The 19,090-nt window shown below is 34.1% G+C and overlaps 1 protein-coding gene and 1 pseudogene across 1 annotated transcript in view; both read right to left on the bottom strand.

The window, feature by feature from the left end:
- The window catches only part of Cnbd1 (cyclic nucleotide binding domain containing 1), a 482,897-nt gene that overhangs the window by 95,822 nt on the left and 367,985 nt on the right, over positions 1-19,090 (bottom strand).
- Positions 2,376-2,973, bottom strand: LOC106009174 (multifunctional methyltransferase subunit TRM112-like protein pseudogene; annotated as a pseudogene).

The raw sequence follows: 19,090 nt of genomic DNA, 5'->3' as shown, positions 1-19,090 counted from the left end.
TATTTCAAAAAAGATTTTTGTAATATGCTTTCTAGATCCTTTGAAGTTCTGTAAAATCTGTGGTAATGTCTCCTAGATCTTGATATTGTAATTTAAAAAATATATAATTGATATTGTGTAATAGGAAGAAAAGGTCTAAAGGAGCAGGGGAAATGGGAGGGGTAGGGGAAATGAAAGAAGGGAAAAGAAAAAATATGAGAAAGCAAAAACATGGAAACAAAGTCTTTGCAAATAGGGAAGGGTGGAGAGGGTGAAGGGAGGGAAGAGGAAGGGGAAAAATAAGAACCAAGATATTCATGTAATGGTACAAGATCCCAATGATGAATGTAACTGTATTTTACACCTAAAATGTACCAGTAAACTTAATGGAAAAAAACAAAAGTATGGAATGCTTCCATACTCTTATATTAGGTTTCTTATCTTCAATGATTTAAGTTTATAAAATGTCCAAGTATAATGTATATATAAATATGTGTACATTTTATAAACAAGGGAAAAATCTTTTCAACATTATTTTTTAAAGCATGAATTTCTCTACCAAAATGTATATAGTAGTGGAGACTGTTTAATACCTCTGTTAATCTATGAGGATATAAAGGGAAATACAGAGCCTTCTGGAGATTTTTACAGGTAAGGAAAAGATGCACTTAAACAAATAACCAAAGAAAGCCACTATGCAGAGATTTCAGAATTGCACTACTGTAAATATTTTCTTGAAAGTCAAACCCTGCATAGATCATAGGGAAACAAAGAGAATAAAAGTCATAGGAACTTTTTCCTGTTGAAGTCATGCTAACAGTAGAATCACTGTTGTAAAACCTATAAGGCAACTTCATGCCTTAGAGGAGGCATTTGCTTCCTGAATAATTGCTTGTTACTTGTGATAATCATAGCAAAAGTTCATCTCAATGATAGGAATACAGCAGAACACTTCTCATCTAAACAGCCTGGATTTAATAACATATAACAAAAATATCTGCAAACTGTATAAAGTAAGAGAATTTGTATATTTATATTTCTATTTTGGCCAATAAATGGTACTTTTAGGGGCAGTCACCTATACTTGGGGGCAGGTAGTTTATTTTGATTTTAGACTATGATGGTGTGGTCAAAGTTGTTTTTGATTCAGATAAGGCCCACCAGAGAAACTTAGAAGGAACCTGTCAAAAATCTTGTAGTAACTGCATCACTCTTTGTAGGTTACATAGCATAAAATCTTGTTTATTATAATATTAAATTATCTGCCCAGGAGGACCTTCCCACTAAGCTACATTCCCAATACCCCCTTTTTATTATTCATTAAGTTTGTTCGTATGTTTTAGGTATACATTATACTGACATTCATCATTGGGAGTTTGTGACCTCTACATTATTTGTTTGGTTTGGTTTGGTTTTTTGTACTCAGATCAAACTCAAGACCTTGGGCTTGCGAGGCAGGTGCAGCTACATCCCTGGCCCTTTGGTTATTTTTTCCCCATTCCCCTTCCCTCTCTTCAACCCCTCCAGTCCTCTCTATTTACAAAAGCTTTGTTTCCTGTTTTCTCCTTAAGGGAAAGAAAAGAAATGAAAAAAAGAACAGAAAGAAAATTCAGCCCTCCCCCCTTTCTATATAGTTTTGTTTTCAATTTTGAGACAGGGTGTCACCAAGTCGCTAAATTGCCCAGGCTGGACTCTGAGTTGCCATCCTCCACCCTCAGCCTCTCAGACTGCTGGGATTACAGACATGTGCCCCCACGCTGGCTCCACCCACAGTTTGGAACATGCAAGGATGCAAAGCATAACCTGGAACTAAGCATGCTCAGGAATGTGCTGAGCTCTGCAAGAGATGAGGAGTCTTTTCTACATGAAACATGAGTTTTGCCAAGAAAAGCCCCTTGCTTTCTTCATGCAGAGACACAATGCTGTGAGGAGTATAATCTGTGCACTCTTTACAGTGCTGTAGTTCATTTATCTCCTACTTGGGAATATCAGCTTTGCACGTAACAAATGAAAAACTCTTTCCATTCATTTACCAAAGCACACCAAGTAGTTAACATGATTCCCCGTTTTACACATTTAGCTTCAAATCAAGCTTTCCATTTCTAAGAATTTATGCCAGTGATGTCACAAGATAAGTGTGTTCTGCATACCCTTTGCTCCTAAGTTACATAGAAAACAAATAACCATATAGATCTATAGGATTATAGAACAATTTTATAGGAAAAGATTTAACCAAAGATTATAACGATGAAATTCTATTGCAAAGTCATTTTCATTCATGTACCTGAAGTACCTTTGAAGCTTTCAATTCAGCTTTGAATCTTCAAAGAGAAAAAACAAACATATACTATGGAGCTCAAGAACACTGTGATTGGTGTGTCTTCGGGTCAAGGTTTGGAGTTAAGCACGACTGAACAGAATGTTCATCAGTGGAGTTGCACAGGGATCATGGAATGTCAAGCTGGTATCTGCCACAGGTCTCTGTTTCCTCGTCATTCAGCAGCATGCTGGGGATCCCATGGCTGGTGGGGAGCAGATGTCCAGACTGTGGGCCTTGCAGGGTGCCCTCCAGCACCTCCACCTCCAGCAGCATGGGGTGCACTTTCCTCAGAACGTTCTCTGTGCACTCACACAGCTCTGGGGCACCTCCGAGGTGCAGGAATAGGCTGTCTCCAGAAGCACTGCCCACTCCACTTGGGGGATTTTCTGCTTCACGAAGTTTGGGTTGAACCCCACAGGGTCGACGAGGACCTCAGTAGCATCCAGACCCAGGGGAAGGCAAGGAGCCCCACCCCGTACATAAGAGCTCAGAAGACCGTGGCTGAGCGGTTTCACGTCACCACACACCATCTCACCAGGTCGATTGAATATGAATTTGACATTAAATTTTGAATGGATTCATCAAAACCCAGACTCATACACTAAAATGAATAAAGAAAAAGAAAAAGAAAGAACTAGGACTGGAAGTCCCATTTGACCCTGCTATTCCCCTGCTGGGTATCTTCCCCAAAGAATTAAAAGAATCATACTACAGTGATATATGTGCAATCATGTTCACAGCAGAACAATTCATGATAGCTAAAACTTGGAAACAACCCAATTGCCCATCAACTGGAGACTGGATAAAGAAAATGTGGGGTTTTTTTTGTTTTTTTTTTATAAAATGGAGTATTAGCCATAAAGAACGAGAAACTAGAGACATTTATAGCTAAATGGATGCACATTGAGGTGATACTCTTAAATGAAATAAATAGGACATGTGTAAATACAGAATAGTTTCTCTAGTGTGAGAAACTGAAAGTGTAAATAAGGAGTAAAAGGTATAATAGATAATGTGAAATAGGAAGAAAAGGGGAAGGGGAAGTGAGAGGGGTAGGGGAAAGGAAAGAAGTGAATGGAATTAATATGAGAAAAGAAAAAATGGAAACAAAGTCTTTATAAATAGGGAGGCATGGAGGGGTTGAAGGGAGGGCAGGGGAATGGGGAAAAAATAAGAACCAAAGATGGATTATGTATAGGTGCAAATTTCCAATGATGAATGTCATTATATTGCGTACCTTAAATGTACCAATAAAATTAATTTTTTAAAATTAAAAATTATATAAAAGCACACTGGACCGTCATGGCTGGTAAGCTGGTAGGATCAGGAGAAAAAAAAAGAAAAAAGAAAAAGAAAAGAAAAGCAAAAAATAGGAAGAATTCACAGAAAGTGAACAACATGCTTTTTTTCCAGTTTATCATACATCAGGAAATATCATGGGTCTTAAAATCTTTCTATTTCCATTTTCAGGTTAGTTGGAAAAAGTCAGGATAAGACAGAGAATTCCTTCTGGCTATAAGCATTGGTACTAAGAGAGTTGAAGTCTCAGTTTAAATGAAAACTAGTGATTAGGAAGGTTGTGACAAAACATCTTCTTAATTAAAAAGAACCCCAGCCCATTAACCTAATATACCCAAACATAGTTTGGGGGAGAAGCATATCAGCAGGACAGCAGCTTCCAGCAGGGCATGCATTAGCTGAATGGATATCAGTTCTCATAAAGTTAGACTGGGAGAGAAAGAACAGCATTCATTGTCACTATTTGTGAACTTTATTTTTGAACTTTTGGGAAACTTTTCTAAAATGTTTTCCTTATAAATCTACTTAGTTTGCTTTTAAATTGTTGTTAAGAAAAACAACTTGATTAAAAAGGTTGTGCATTTACTAAATACCTCTGTATCATTATTAATATAGAATAGATACCAATAGTTCAACCAATATTATAAAATACCTCTCAATTATTAAAAAAGTATATGTATATAGTGACAAATACAGACATCATTTAGAGTTAAATAAATAAATAGAGATAATGAAATAGAAATGCACATGATAATAATCAGTCAACAATTATCAAATTTTAAATTTTACAATGAGCTGTCATAAGTTCTTCTTATAATGAATAAATACTATAGCCAGGCAGGGTGGTGCACTCATGTACTCCCCACACTCGGAAGGCTGAGGCAGGAGCATTGCCCTGAGTTTGAGGCCAGCCTGGGCTACATAGTGAGCTCAAGACCAGCCTGCACTACAAAGCGAGAACCTGACTCAAAAAAAAAAAAATACTATATGCAAAATATCCTCAAGTATATCAATTTTGTATATGCCTGAGAGACTTCCAATTAAGGAATTTGCTAACATAATATATTTGTAGAATTATTTCATGGAAATTATCAGAATATGATTGGTTACTCTCTGTAAAACAGAGCAGATATAGAGGCTGGATTTGATGTCTGGCACCCCACACTACCCATTATGCCTGCATTTGCTGCATTTTCCCCTTGCCAGTGTCCAGGTTAGGACAGGTCCTGCTGCTGAGGAGCCATCCACAGATCAAGGCAGAAAAGATTATCCAGATGTGATGTCTAGCCTGATAGCAAAGAAACCCATAGATTTTCCCCATCTTCCTCAAAACTTTAAATCTGTCCTCACAGCTCACCGTTCCATGACCTTCCCTCACTCTACCATGACTACACACCAAATTCTAGAGTTTACACCTGCTCTCAAATCCCTTACCCAATTCTGCCTTTTTTTTCATATTTTCGTAACCACTTTCTAATTTACTTATTGTGATTATAATAAATCAGCAAGTAGGTAATTAGGATGCAAACTCCATCAAAACAAGAATCTTTCTGTCTTATATCCACTTTTATATCAATGCATTAGCCACTCAACACATACTTGTTGAAAGAATGCCAGCTTTCAATATCAAAAAGAAGTTGCACAAACACAAGAAAAAGTTTAAAGTGAGGTAGCTTAGACTATTCTCAAACCCATCCCTGGGTATCCCAACGTAAAATTTTGTATAAAATATTCACATACAGGAACCTAATAACCTCAATTAATGTAAACATTATATGCCATAACATGAGCTAAGATTAATAATATTAACAAATATGAAAAATAAGATAGGGGAATTGGAGGAGGAGGGAGGGATTACAAAAACAAAACCTGTGATAGGCACATGTAAGCATTCCCCAAGATGATTGTAAACCACATGAACTGCAAACAGTACTAATAAAATAAAAAATTTTAAAATAATTTTTAAATTACATAAGGTGGTAGAAAAGTAACAAACTCACTCAAAAGCAAGAATAGAAATGATGTGCACAGTTGTAAGACATGAGCCCATGACAAAGTGCATGGTAAAGATCAAATATGGAAATCCTACTTTATGACACTCCCTCCTCTGGCCAGGGCAATGCTTCCTTTGTGCTCCTTGGGAAAAGACACCTCACAAAGTAGTGGAGATATTTCCCTCTCTTAGTCTTTGTGCTGAATGAAATGGGGGAAAAATAGAATAATCTCAAAATTCTTAACCATAACCTTTTGATATGGGAGCTAGAATCCACATCATGTGTAATGCAATAAACTGTTTTAATTAAACATTTATTTTCAAATTATATAGAGTTTTAGTGACTCTAAAGCTTAATAAAAAGGAAAACAAATTCTTTCTGAATAAACTAACATTCATTTCAATGTTCAAAGAATTTCAATAGATAAGATACTTTCTACTTTAGAAAATATGAGCTCTCAATAAAATATATATTACCAAATATATTAAATATGTATATGTGTGTGCATAAATACATATAATAAATCAGACATCATAATTATGAAATGAGAAATATAAAATAAAATTGTAGTTATGGAAAAAAAGGAGACTCAAAATTGGCCAATTATATTACAAAAAAAATAACCAGAGACCTTTTAGAAAAATGTAATTAATCTCAATAAAAATATGATCAACCTGAATGCAAAATTAAACTGAAAAAGTAAAGGTATATTCTCAAATTTATTAACAAAATTATTTTAAGCATTATATGACATTTTTTTACATCATAATCAAGGTTACAACAGTGAATTTCTGTTTCATGAGATCACATACTTGAATGTTTACGTGAACCAAAATTTAAAAAGTAAACAGTCACCTCTTAGTGAAATGTATTGGTTACCTTCAACTGTTGTTTTGTTTTGTTTTGTTTTTTGAGACATTCTTGCTATGTAGTTCAGGTGGGCCTTGAACTCACTGTGTAGCCCAGGCTGGCCTCAAACTCAAAGCGATTCTCCTGCCTCTGCCTCCCTAGTGCTAGGATTACAGGCATGCTCCACCATGTCCAGCCTCAACTCTTCTTTATCATCATAGTCAATAGATAAAACTAACTTGTATATGATACACACCTCTCCACTCTTCTAAGAAGAACTGCTTTTTCTTAGAGCTGAGGATATGCTCAGACTATCCTTTGTATTGACCTGGGTCAGCTGTTTCTCTCTAAAATACACATCTCCATATTCCAAAAACTTACAAGCCAATGTTACTATAACGCTAATCATTAATTCATCTCCCTAAAATTCTATTAAACCATAGACTTACATGATTAAATTGATATTAGCGTCCAGTTTTGAATTCTTTACTTTTCCTATAGATAGAAGAAATAAATTAAATAAACCAACAGGTGGATAGACAGGTATTCGAAACCAGAGGTTCCTATATTCCTCTTAACACATGCTCTTTTTATTTTGTTATTTATGATATTTTTGGAGGACTGGTGTTCAAAGATGTGTTATACTGTGCTCTGCCTAATATTACTGCTCTTATTACTTTGGCTTTTGAGAGTCTGGTCTTTTTAGAATTATGTATTTGATTTTTCACTTTTTCATTTTAACTTTGAGGATTGCTTTGTAATACTAGATTAAATTTCCCTTGCACTAGATGACTACTTTAGTAAATATGTGAAATGCATTTAGCTGTATCTGCCACAGAGTAAATGCTATGTATGAGTTTGCCCTTACTAACCTGAATTTTGATGCTCAGCCTTTCTAGATATTTTAACCATACCTGGTATCTTAATAAAAAAAATTGCTGAAAGAAAGAAAGCACCATAAGAGTTAGTATAAAGTCAAAACAAAAAACATAGACCTCCAAATACCACAAACAATGAAATCACCAAATGACATAAAATGCTTAAATATGAAATAGTAAATGATAAAAAAGTACTTCTTAGATGAATGTCTGTAAGATATAAACCTTCTAGGCTGGGGATTTAGTTTAGTGGCACCGTGCCTGCCTCACAAGCACAAGATCATGAGTTTAATAACCACTACAAAAAAAAAGATATAAACCTTCCTATAAATTTGGGAGTATTTGTCAGTTATATCAGTTGATTCTATTATTTTGATTATGACTTGTTTTTTTAATCATACTTCTCTTTCTTTTAACATTTTACATTTTCTAGAAATACACAATTCCTACCTGGTTTTTCAATTTATTAAAATAGATTGACTTATAATGCTGTAACACTTTATTCTTAAATCTTTATTGTGTCTTCATTTTATTCATTTCCCTGAACTGCTTTTTTCCCCAATCTTTTCTCAAATAGCATTTGTTTTCACAAAATAACTCTAAACTTTTGTGCAGTTGTTGTGTCTAGTTCATTTATCTCTGCTCTTATTTTTATTTATTTTTCCTTCTTTGGGTTTGCTTTGTTTTATTTTCAAACCCCTGCTTCTAAATGACTACTTCATTTAATTTGTTATCTTTTTTATTTTCAGAGAAATGTATTTAATACAATGCATTTTATTCTATCTACTGCTCTAGCTATATCCTATATACTGTGAAAATGTAATGATTCTATTATGTTTTGGCGAAGAGTTTTTCTTAATTTGTCTTTTAATCATGGATTTATAGTAATATATTAGTTTCTAAACCTTTGTGACTGTATTTTTGTCATACTTTAATCTCAAATCTAAGGCTTTTGTTTGTATGTGTTTTTGCTTGTGAGCCTGTGCTACTATTAGGCACAATATATTTTTGTAAATATTTCCTATATACTATGTGATAGAGAAAGAAGTCTATTAATATAGATATCTCTATATATCTACTAGCTTAAAATTTGTAATTTCAGTTTCTAGTTATGCTCAGCTTTTGTTCAATCTTTTTTTTCCTTAAATTCTTTGATTGGTACATTTTAAGTATACAATACATTTACATTTACCATTGAGTGCTTGTACCTGTACATGCTGTATCTTGATTCTTATTTTTTCCCCATTCCCTGTGGACCCTTCACCCCCTCCACCCTTCCCTATTTACACAAACTTCAATCTTTTAGCTCAAAAGAGTTGTGTATAAATCCTGAAATACACTGATTATAATATTTCTTCTCCCTATAACTTTTTAGTTAGTTCTTTAGATATAGTGTTTAGTGTGTATAAATTTCAGATGATAACATTAGTGCTCTTATAACTTTTGCCAATATATAATGATCATTTTTGTTTACCACAAAGTTACTTGTTTTGCATTGAATTCTATTTTCTACATATTTAAAATTGTTTACATACCATAGCTAAAATAAATGTATCATGATATTAATGTTGAGTAGTATAATTTCCTGTCCTCAGTTTTAATCTCTCTCTTTTTTTCACATGTGTCAGCATTTTGTAGTTAACTTTCCACTATGGAAAAGCATCACTATTTTGAAAAAGAACTCTATAGGACAAAGACATCATAATTTAGGAAAATGTAACCAATTTTTAAAATTAATTAAAAGGTGACATAATTTTAAAATACATTACAATAATTTCCTTCAAAGACATTTGCAGAGAGGTTCAAAATTTTCTAAAAATTAAATTGCTCATATAATAATCTAATAATAAATTTTGATATTGTAAACCAGAAAATGGAATATAATTTTCTTTTATTTAGCATGTCCTTGTTATTTAATGAAGAGAATTATTGATTTATATATTTACCATTTATATGTTTTATAAAATTTTGTTCATATATACTGTGCATTTTAATACTGAGGGTTTTTTTTTCTTATTTATTTACAGACTCTTATAGATTATGGTTATTCTCTATCATTATTTTTAAAATATCTTTCACTTTCTCAAAAAAGATTTTGCTCATTAATAATTTATATTGTATGTAGTCAAAAATGTTAAAATTCTCTTCATAAATTTAAATGTGAGAAAGTTATCCCATATAATATTTTGTTTCAATGAATTTCTAGGACTTTTTAAAGTTTCCTATAATTTATAATTTGATTGATATCTGAAGTAAGAATATTATCTCAAATGGACGAAAATCTCTAAAATTGTTGAGAACTCAGCCTGACGCTCTTGTCTTGAAATCTGTTTGTTATTGTGTATATAAATTAATAAATAGCTGTGATGGACTCACTTTACCATGATCTTGTGATCTTCTACTCTTACTTAGTTTATCAATAGTATGTTTTGATGACTGTGAGAAAACTCCGCTAATGAAATTTTTCGACATTTTTGAGTCTTATTTTATAGTTTTTATTCTTCTAGCTAAAATGTGATGCTGCACTTTTTTTTAATGTCCCTTTAGATCCACTTTATCTCTACTCTGCTGTAGGATGCCTACCTTCATGGAATTTATTAAACAAGATCCCCTTTCTTTTGATATTTTGTTATATATGGCAGTGGAAGGGAAAGGAAGGAGACTGCAGACTATTTCAGTTATTTATTCCTGTCTCTATCTCTCAGGACTACTACTTTGTGGCAGAGATTGAATCCCAGTATCAATGACTCCCACTGCTACAAGAAAGGGTCTATACCTACAAGTACAGATTTTGACAATTCTTCACTCCCTCTTTCCCCTTCAGATCTAGATATGATAGTAGTTCAATTACTTTTTCTTATATATGAGTTATGATTTGTTGATGCTGTAAAATGGAAACTGTTTCTGGTTGATATAGTAAAGCAGAAAAAATGAAGAAAGAACTGGCATTCAACCTAAAATCAATTGCATTAAGGATGATAAATCAGAATGAATCAAGTCTAAAAATTGCTAGAATCAAGATATTTATTCCATGGGAAATAGTTGTATTTTGTTAAGTTCTTGATCTATGGAGGATTTTCTGCTTTATAAGAAGGATTGATCACTATGGTGACATTATCAAATTATTGACAAGATACTAAACTAACAGGAACATATTTCAAATAACAAAGAAATTGTATGATTATCATGCTGTACACATAGTCCCAATTCATTAGTATTATCCTTTTTTCTAGCAATACATTGACTCTAAATACATAAGAAAAAACAGGGAGATAAACAAGTATATACTGGCCTATCTTAAGGCAAGAAAACATTTGTGTTTATCCTGACATTTTGAATCAAAGCTTTATTTTCAATTGAAATGGCAAAATGACCTTGCTTCACAAATTTCCTTAGTAGAATAAAAAACATAATGATGTTTAATTTAAAAGCATCAATGCTTTAAATAACTAGCACTAAATTAATAGAAGAAAATTATTCACAGAATTGTATCAAAGAAGTTTCAAAGTTTTCAGTTCTGGTAGTCATAGATTTTAGTCAGAAATAATGGTTAATCATGATAATTGTCTATTTAATACTGATATGTTGATTAGTCACTTCAACTCAATACTGTCTAACCATGCTTAATGAGCCACATTATTTCAGAGGTGAATGCACACATATTAAATAGACTGGCCCAAAGACTACATAGGTTGTATGATACATTCACTCATTTGAAACTAGTACACAAGATGATTAAGTTTGCCCATTATTTAAGAAAATTACTTACTGATTAATTTCTCAATAATTAATTTTGATTAAAGAGACATTCTACTTGTTATATATTTAAGTAATCTGGGCAAGCATAGGTATCCATTTGAGGTAAATGGATTCATCGTATACACATCTATCATTTAAACTCAAATTAATTCAGTCTATATTTATATAAAAATCACATTTAAGTATATACACTAGTGATCCAATCTTTATGTCTGTTGCACAATGTTCCTCTGGAAAAAAATAAAGTCACTTTCTTATTTTTTAAAAAATTTTCAAAACAATCTTAAAATGATATGAATAAGATTAGCTAGCTAAACAGACAGATAGATAACTTAATAGGAGAAAAGAGCTCACACAATTACTGAGGGTAAATCCCATATAAGACATATGCAAGCTGGAGACTGGTATGCCAATAATATGATTCAGTCCAAGTCCAAGGGCTTCAGAATCAGCGAAGGCTATGAACCCTAGACTCTGCTGATAGGAGTCCTGGAGTCCGAAGACCAAGAAGCTTTGAACTGTGATGCTGAAAAGCAGAACAGGATGAGTGTATCCCAGCTTTGGAAGATACAGTGTTACATTAGCCTTTTCTCTGTTTTTGTTCTCTTGTGATATGAGCTGATTGAACAGTGCCTGTTCACAATGATAGTGAATTTTCCTGATCAAGTACATTCAGACACACAGGCTCATCTCCATTGGAAACTCACAAACTCACCCCAAAATTATGCTTATCGGGATTTCTAGGATTCTGTAATTCAGTCAGCTAAAATTAACCATCACAAATTCACAACTGGTCAACTTGGCACCCATATAAATCTCCTGAAACCATACATAACCTCCAAAATCAAAGACAGTTGGACAGTAACAGCACCACTTAATGTGATGCAGATATCCTGTATGCAACAGAAAATGCCCTCTCCTCTCCTCAGAAAAGAGGAGAATTCTTTGGATGATGTTTATTCCTCTCCTGATACCTCATAATTTAAACAAAAATGGAAATTTAACAATATTTAAAAATTGATGGAAAGTTTATATATCATTTTATATGATAAAGGAATGACATGGATGGAAACAAAGATATTTGTTTAATATATGTATATACATAAAAATATTCTTTTTTAATTAATTATGTTGGTACATTTAAGGTATACAATATGCTGACATTCATCATTGGAAATTTGCACCTCTACATAATACATCTTGGTTCTTACTTTTTCCCCCTTCCCTGCCCTCCCTTCAACCTCTCCACTCTTCCCTATCTACAAAGACTTTGTTTCCATTTTTTCTTTTTCTCATATTAATTCCATTCCCTTCTTTCTTTTTCCCTACCCCTCCCACTTTCCTTTCTCCTTTGCCCCTTTTCTTACTACTTCACATTATCTATCATACCTTTTAGTCCTTACTTACACTTTCAGTTTGTCACACCAGAGAAACTATTTGGTATTTATGCATGTGTGTCCTATTTAATCTCACTTAAGAGTATGGCCTCAATGTGCATCCATATATTTATAAATGTCTCTAATTTCCCCTTCCCCTTTGCACATAAAGATATTCTTAACAAAATAAGGAATTTTCCATTAAAATTAAGCCTCATTTCTGTGACTGGTTATAGGTCCTAACTGATATTTATAACTCCCGTGATTCAGTTGCCTTCTAGAGCCTCATTTCTGAGCATATAAGACTTTTGGAGGCAATTTTAGATTGAAATCATCTCACATAGCAACAGAAAGGAAAGCTCTTATAGATCTCTACTCCAGACATACTCTCTGAAGCTCTTTTACCTTCAGGCTTTGAAAAATATCAAGCAACTTTTTCTGGGGAGCCCTTGTCTTCTTTCTTTCCATCAAACCTCACAACTATTTATCAAGTTCTATTGGCTGTATTTTAGTGCATTCTTAACCTAATTATCACAAGCTCCTATGCAACTTCTTACTGTGAGTCAACATTACCTCACCTTGACCACTGCAATTGCTTCCTTCTGCTTTGTTTTAATTAGTGTCATAGCTTTTCTCCCAAAAGAATTTAGAAACATAAATTGTTTTTATGCAAAAATTTCAAACAAAATACTACTAAATCATATCCAACAATGTAGGTTATAATTGCAGCTCAGCGAGAGAACAATGCCTAGCAAGCATGAGGCTCTATTCAGTCTCAAAAATAAAATAAAAAATTCAACACCTATACGATAAAAAAATTCAGCAAACTAGGAATAAAGGACAACTTCTTCAACTTAATAAAGGATATCTATCTTACAGATAATAATAATAATGAGAAAATAGAAGCTTACACATTAAGATCAGGAGCAAGACAAGAATGAACCCTCTTACCCTGTCAGCATCATAATTGAAGTTTTAGATACTATTATAAAATAAGAGAAACAAGCAAAATATGTACAAATTAATGATGAAGAAATGGAACTATCTTTAATAACATGATAATGCAGAAAATCTAAAAAAAATAGATAAAGTTTTCTGAAACTAATAAGGGACAATAGATAAGGGTTACAGATATAACATTAATATAGAAAATCACTTTCTATATATCAGATAAGAACAAGAAGAATTTGAAATTAAAGGTTCATATCATTTAAATTAGAATGACACTAAAATGAAACACATATATAAATCTAACACAATATGTACAAGTAAAGAAAACTAAAATTCTGAAGAATGATATCAAAGAACTAAATCAATAAAGAGACACTGTGTTCATGAATAGAAATATTCAGTACTGTTAATCTGTTAATGTTTCACAAAATGATTTGATGCAAATTAATTTAAAGTTCTAGCAAGTTACTTTGTAAATATTGAAAACTTTTTTTTCCTTTTTATAGAGATAATCAGAAGACTTAGACTAACCAACACAATATTGAAAGGAGAAGAAAAATGCGGAGGACTGACATTACTGATTTCAAGACTTAATATATAGCTACTGTAATCAAGACAGCAAAGAATAGACAAATTAATCAGTAGACTATAACAAATAGGCCAGAATGGACCCACATAAATACAATCAACTGATCTTTTAGCAAAGCAAAACTGCAATAGAATGGAAAATAGATAGCCTTTTCAAAAAACTAAGCTCTAAGAGCTGCATATTCACATGTTAAAAAGTGAATGGAGACACAGATCATAGACTCTACACAAACTCAGAATGGATCACACACTTAAATGTAAAGTAAAAAGCTATATAAAGTTCTTAGGTAAGTTCTACTAGAAATAACTGGATGTACTTGGGCTTGGTAATGATATTTTAGGCATGCCACTAAAATCAGGATTCATGAAGAGTCATAAGCTATACTTCATTAATTTTTTTTAAAAAGTCTGCTCTACAAAAAAACGCCAAAAAAACTTAAAACACAAGCCACATATTGAGAGGAAATATTTATAAAAAATATATTAGATAAAGGACCATAAATATAAAAAAAAACTCTAAAAAAATAAAAAATTATCAACATGATTTAGAAGTGGCCAAAGGTCCTCATAGACATCTCATCAAAGAACATACAGGGTAACAAATAAGCATATTTTAAAATGCTCCAATTTAAAACAACAGCAACAATGTGTTACCAATGCACACCTTTTTGACAAAACCTAGAATTCTGGTTGTACAAAATGTTGGCAAGAATAAACAGTAGCAAGAAGTCTTATTTACTGCTAGTGGGAATTTAAAATGGTACAGCCACTTTGGAAGACAGTTTCATGTTTGCTTTCAAGACCAAAGGTACTCATGCCATATGAGCCAGCAATCACAACCTTTGGTATTTAACTGAAGGCATTGAAAATATATTGCCACACAAAAACTTATCTTTTGTCCTCTTCAGGAAACTCATTTAAGCTTTAAAAACATACATAGACTAAAACTGAAATAATGAAAAGTATTTCATGCAAATTGGAATCAAAGAAAACCAAGGGTGGTTACATTTACCCCAGACAAAACAGACTTTAAGTCAAGTATTTCACAAGTGATTTTTAGGGTAGTATAACAACTACATATGATACTATGGTGGTAGATAAATGTCATTACACATTTGCCCACACCCATTGAATGCACAGTATCAAGAGTAAACTATAATGTAAACTATGGAATCTGGATCAAAATGCTATGTAAATGCTGGCTTATCAAATATAACCAATGTACCCCTTTGATGACATGCTGAAAATGAGAGAGGCTATGCATGTGTAGGAGTAGGGGATAGATGACTAATCTCCTTATCTTCCTCTCAATATTTCTCCAAGTGTACTGAAAACTACTCTAAAACTGAATACATTAAAAAATAAATGAAACACATAAAAGAGCAATAAAAAGAGACAAATGAGTTACATGATATATATTTTTTTTCAGAGTGGCAATAATAAATATTTCCCTACTAGTAAATATAAATAGTATGAGTTCCACAATCCAAATTCATAATGACTGAAAAGATTAAAAACAAAAAGATTCAGCAGTACGCTTTCTAAAAGAATCACTTTAGATTTAAATACATAAATAGGCTGAATAAAAGGCATTTTATTCAAATTGCAACCAAAGGAGAGTAGGCATTCTCATACTTATATTAGACCATATAGAATTTAAGTAAAAAAAAAAAAAATAGTCACAGAAGACAGTGGAAAACAGTATGCAATGATAAAAGCATCTGTATCAATCAGATTTCTGTTGCTGTGACAAAATATCTGAGAAAAATCAATTTAAAGGGTGAAAGATTTATTCTGGCTCATGGTTTCAGAACTATCAGTCCACAGTCAGCTTACTCCATACTGTTTAGACTAGTGATAACACAGAAATATTCTGCTGGCATCGCACGGCAGAGGAAAGCTATTCATCTTACGACAACCAAGAAGGGTAGGGGCAGAGAATGAAGAAGAAGTCAGTGACAAAACATAGTCCACAAAGTCATGGTGCCATGACCCACTCCCTTCAAGTGGACCTCACCTCCTAATAGCCCATTCAGATCTAATCACCTCTGAAAATCCCAACAACTGGCCTACAGAGGACATTTTAGATACAGCTATGACAGTGTCCAATGACCAGAAAGACATGTCAACTATAAAATTCATGCATACCATATCAGATAAGTATATGTAGCAAACATTGACAGAACTTAGGAAGAAATAGACAAATAATAATCATAAGACATTGTAACATCCAACGTTCAAAGACAGAAATACTGAACCAATGTCAATTAAGGAAATAGAGAACCTGAACAACACTACTGTAGGCTGAGTAGACACATGCAGAGCATTCTGCCCTACAGTAGCACAATTCACATTCATTTCAGTTGTGCATAGAGTGTTCTGCAGAACAGATCATGTTAGGTCACCAAATTGTCTTAAAATGTTTAATATGACTGATATAACACCAAGTATTTTGCAAGCCTTAATGGAATTAATCTAAAAATAAGTAACTGAAGGAAGATTGGAAATTCACAAATATGTGAAAATTGAAAAACATACTTATGAACAATGAAATTTAAAAAAAAATCAAAAAGGGAAATTAAAAAAATCTTGGGACAAATGAAGTCAAAACCCCAGTGTACCAAAACCTGGAAGATGCTGCAATATATAACCAGATATTTTTAAAAATTTGAACAAAACACAAAGCTTTAGCTAGATTAAAAAGAAGAAAGATTTAAATAAAAAGAGGACAAAGATGATATTATCTTTGATGACACAGAATTATGAATGATCATAAGAGAATACTATATTCAGTTATATTCAATTGGACAATACAGAAGAAATAGATAAATTCCTAGAAACAATTTCTACACAAACACTGAATCAGAAATAAACAAAATTGCAAGCGCAAGGTCCTGAGTTTAATAACCAGTACTGTAAAAAAATAAAGAAACAAACAAACAAACAAAAAATCTAAACAGAATCAAAACTAGTAAAGGTTTTGATTCAGTAAATACAAACTGTGATCATCAATTGTGATGTGGCACCTTGATGTATGTAAAAACACCTAGAAGATTTGTAGAGCTCTGGGTGTGCCTGTGCATGACTGATCTGTGGACAGGATACCAAGGAGGGGTGTGTGTGCGGCACACCAGCCAGTAGGTTTGTGGCCTAGATGGAACAAAAATGGGAAAGGAAAGGAAGTCTCTTTTCTTCAGAGGAGAAGCAACAGTCTTCAACATTGCCTCTAGAAATTCATCTCCATTCCTTCAAGCTTTCAGCACAAACTCTTCAGCCTTCCCATGCAGACATTTCATCTTTCTGATGTGGAGTAAAACTGGACTGTACAGTGAGCTCCGGGCCTTTAATCTTTATCAGCATCTGTCTCTCCATTGCACAGATAGCCACTTTGCATTCTTCCACTCCTGAATCTGCAGACACTTATTATAAGCCTACCTTTTAAATCCTTTCTATAGTCATTCATACATATGTATGTACATATTTAAAGTATTAAATCTGTTCCACTAGTAAACTCTGATACACAAACTTCTGAAAACAAGATGGTTTCATTTGTGAATTTCACAAAGATTTAGAGGTGAATTAATACCAATCCTTCTTTAAACTTCCAAAATTAGATAAAAAGGAAACATTTCCCACCTCATTTCATGAAACCAGCATTACTCTGACAGCACAATAAGGAAAAGATGCTACAAGAAAAGAAAACTACAGACCATTGGTCCTGATGAATCCAGATTCAAACATCTTTAACAACATACTAGCACACCAAAAGGATATTATGTGGAGTCGCACGGAACATGCTGAATCAGCCCGCTGCAGACAGGCAGGTCTGCGCACTCCCTAACGAGGTCCTGAGTGGCATGGAACACGACGAATCAGCCCGCACCCTGGCAACAATCCACTGGACCTCCCCCACCTGCTCCTCTGTACAGCCACCTCGTTCCACACTACAAAAACACAGAGGACACATGACCACCAGACCAAGGTACTGAGTCCCGCTGCTCCCGGCCCAGAGTTAGGGGCTTCTGAGCCACTGTCTCACTGCTCCTGGTCCAGAGGAAGGGGCTTCCTGGCCACCATGCCTCCCGCTGCTCCCAGCCCAGAGAAAAAGGCTTTTGGGCCAGCTTCTGTACTGCTGCTCCTGGCCCAGAGGAAGGGGCTTCTGGGCCACCATCCCTCAAACCACTCCCAGCCCAGAGGTAGGGGCTTCTGAGCCACCATCCCACTGCTCCTGTCCAGAGGAAGGGGTTTCCTGGCCACCATCCCTCCCGCTGCTCCCAGCCCACAGGAAAGGGCTTTTGGGCCACCATCCCTACCGCTGCTCCTGGCCCCTGTCCCACCTCTCCCAGCTCAGAGGAGGTAATCCGTGTAGGCACCAACAGCCACCCCCCCCCCAGTTGAAATGAGAAAACATGTAAATAAGTCTCAAAACCAGACTTCCAGATCACCTAGAGCAACCCCAAAGGGAAATGAGATGGAACACTCTGATACTCAACCACCTGGACCCACTGAACTGGCAACAAAAGGGGATCTGGAAAAAATGAAATCAGAAATAGTTTCTCAGATAACAGGAGAAGTTGTGCTCCCAGTGCAAGACATAATTAATAAATCTAGAGAGGAGCTCAGGAACATGATGGAATCCCAACATAGGAAACAAACGGATTCCATAAAACAGATGCAAATAGATTTCCAGGACATGAAAAACTCCATTGAAAGTCTACACAGCAGAATGAGACAATGTGAGGACAGAATTTCAGATTTAGAAGATAAGATTGCAATTAGTGACCAGGAAAAGAAAAATTGCTTCAAAATTATAAGGGAACATGAGAAATCAATCCAGCAGCTGCTAGATGATGCAAAGAAGAATAACATAAGACTGATTGGAGTTCATGAAGAAACAGGAGAGAATGCAGCTGACATAAAAAATCTCTTCACAGAAATAATGGCAGAAAACTTCCCAAGCAGGGGAAAAGAGCTTGACATACAGATAAGTGAGGCATATAGGACTCCAAATAGACTTCATCAAAAAAAAAAAAATCTACACATAGGCATATAATTGTTAAGATTCCAGAAACACAACAGAAGAACAAAATTCTCCAA

The sequence above is a fragment of the Heterocephalus glaber genome, unplaced genomic scaffold (genome assembly GCF_053883595.1).
Source record: "Heterocephalus glaber isolate CG9 unplaced genomic scaffold, H.glaber_assembly_v1.0 deba00001553, whole genome shotgun sequence".
Lineage (NCBI taxonomy): Eukaryota > Metazoa > Chordata > Mammalia > Rodentia > Bathyergidae > Heterocephalus > Heterocephalus glaber.
This window is presented reverse-complemented; position numbering and strand designations above follow the sequence as displayed.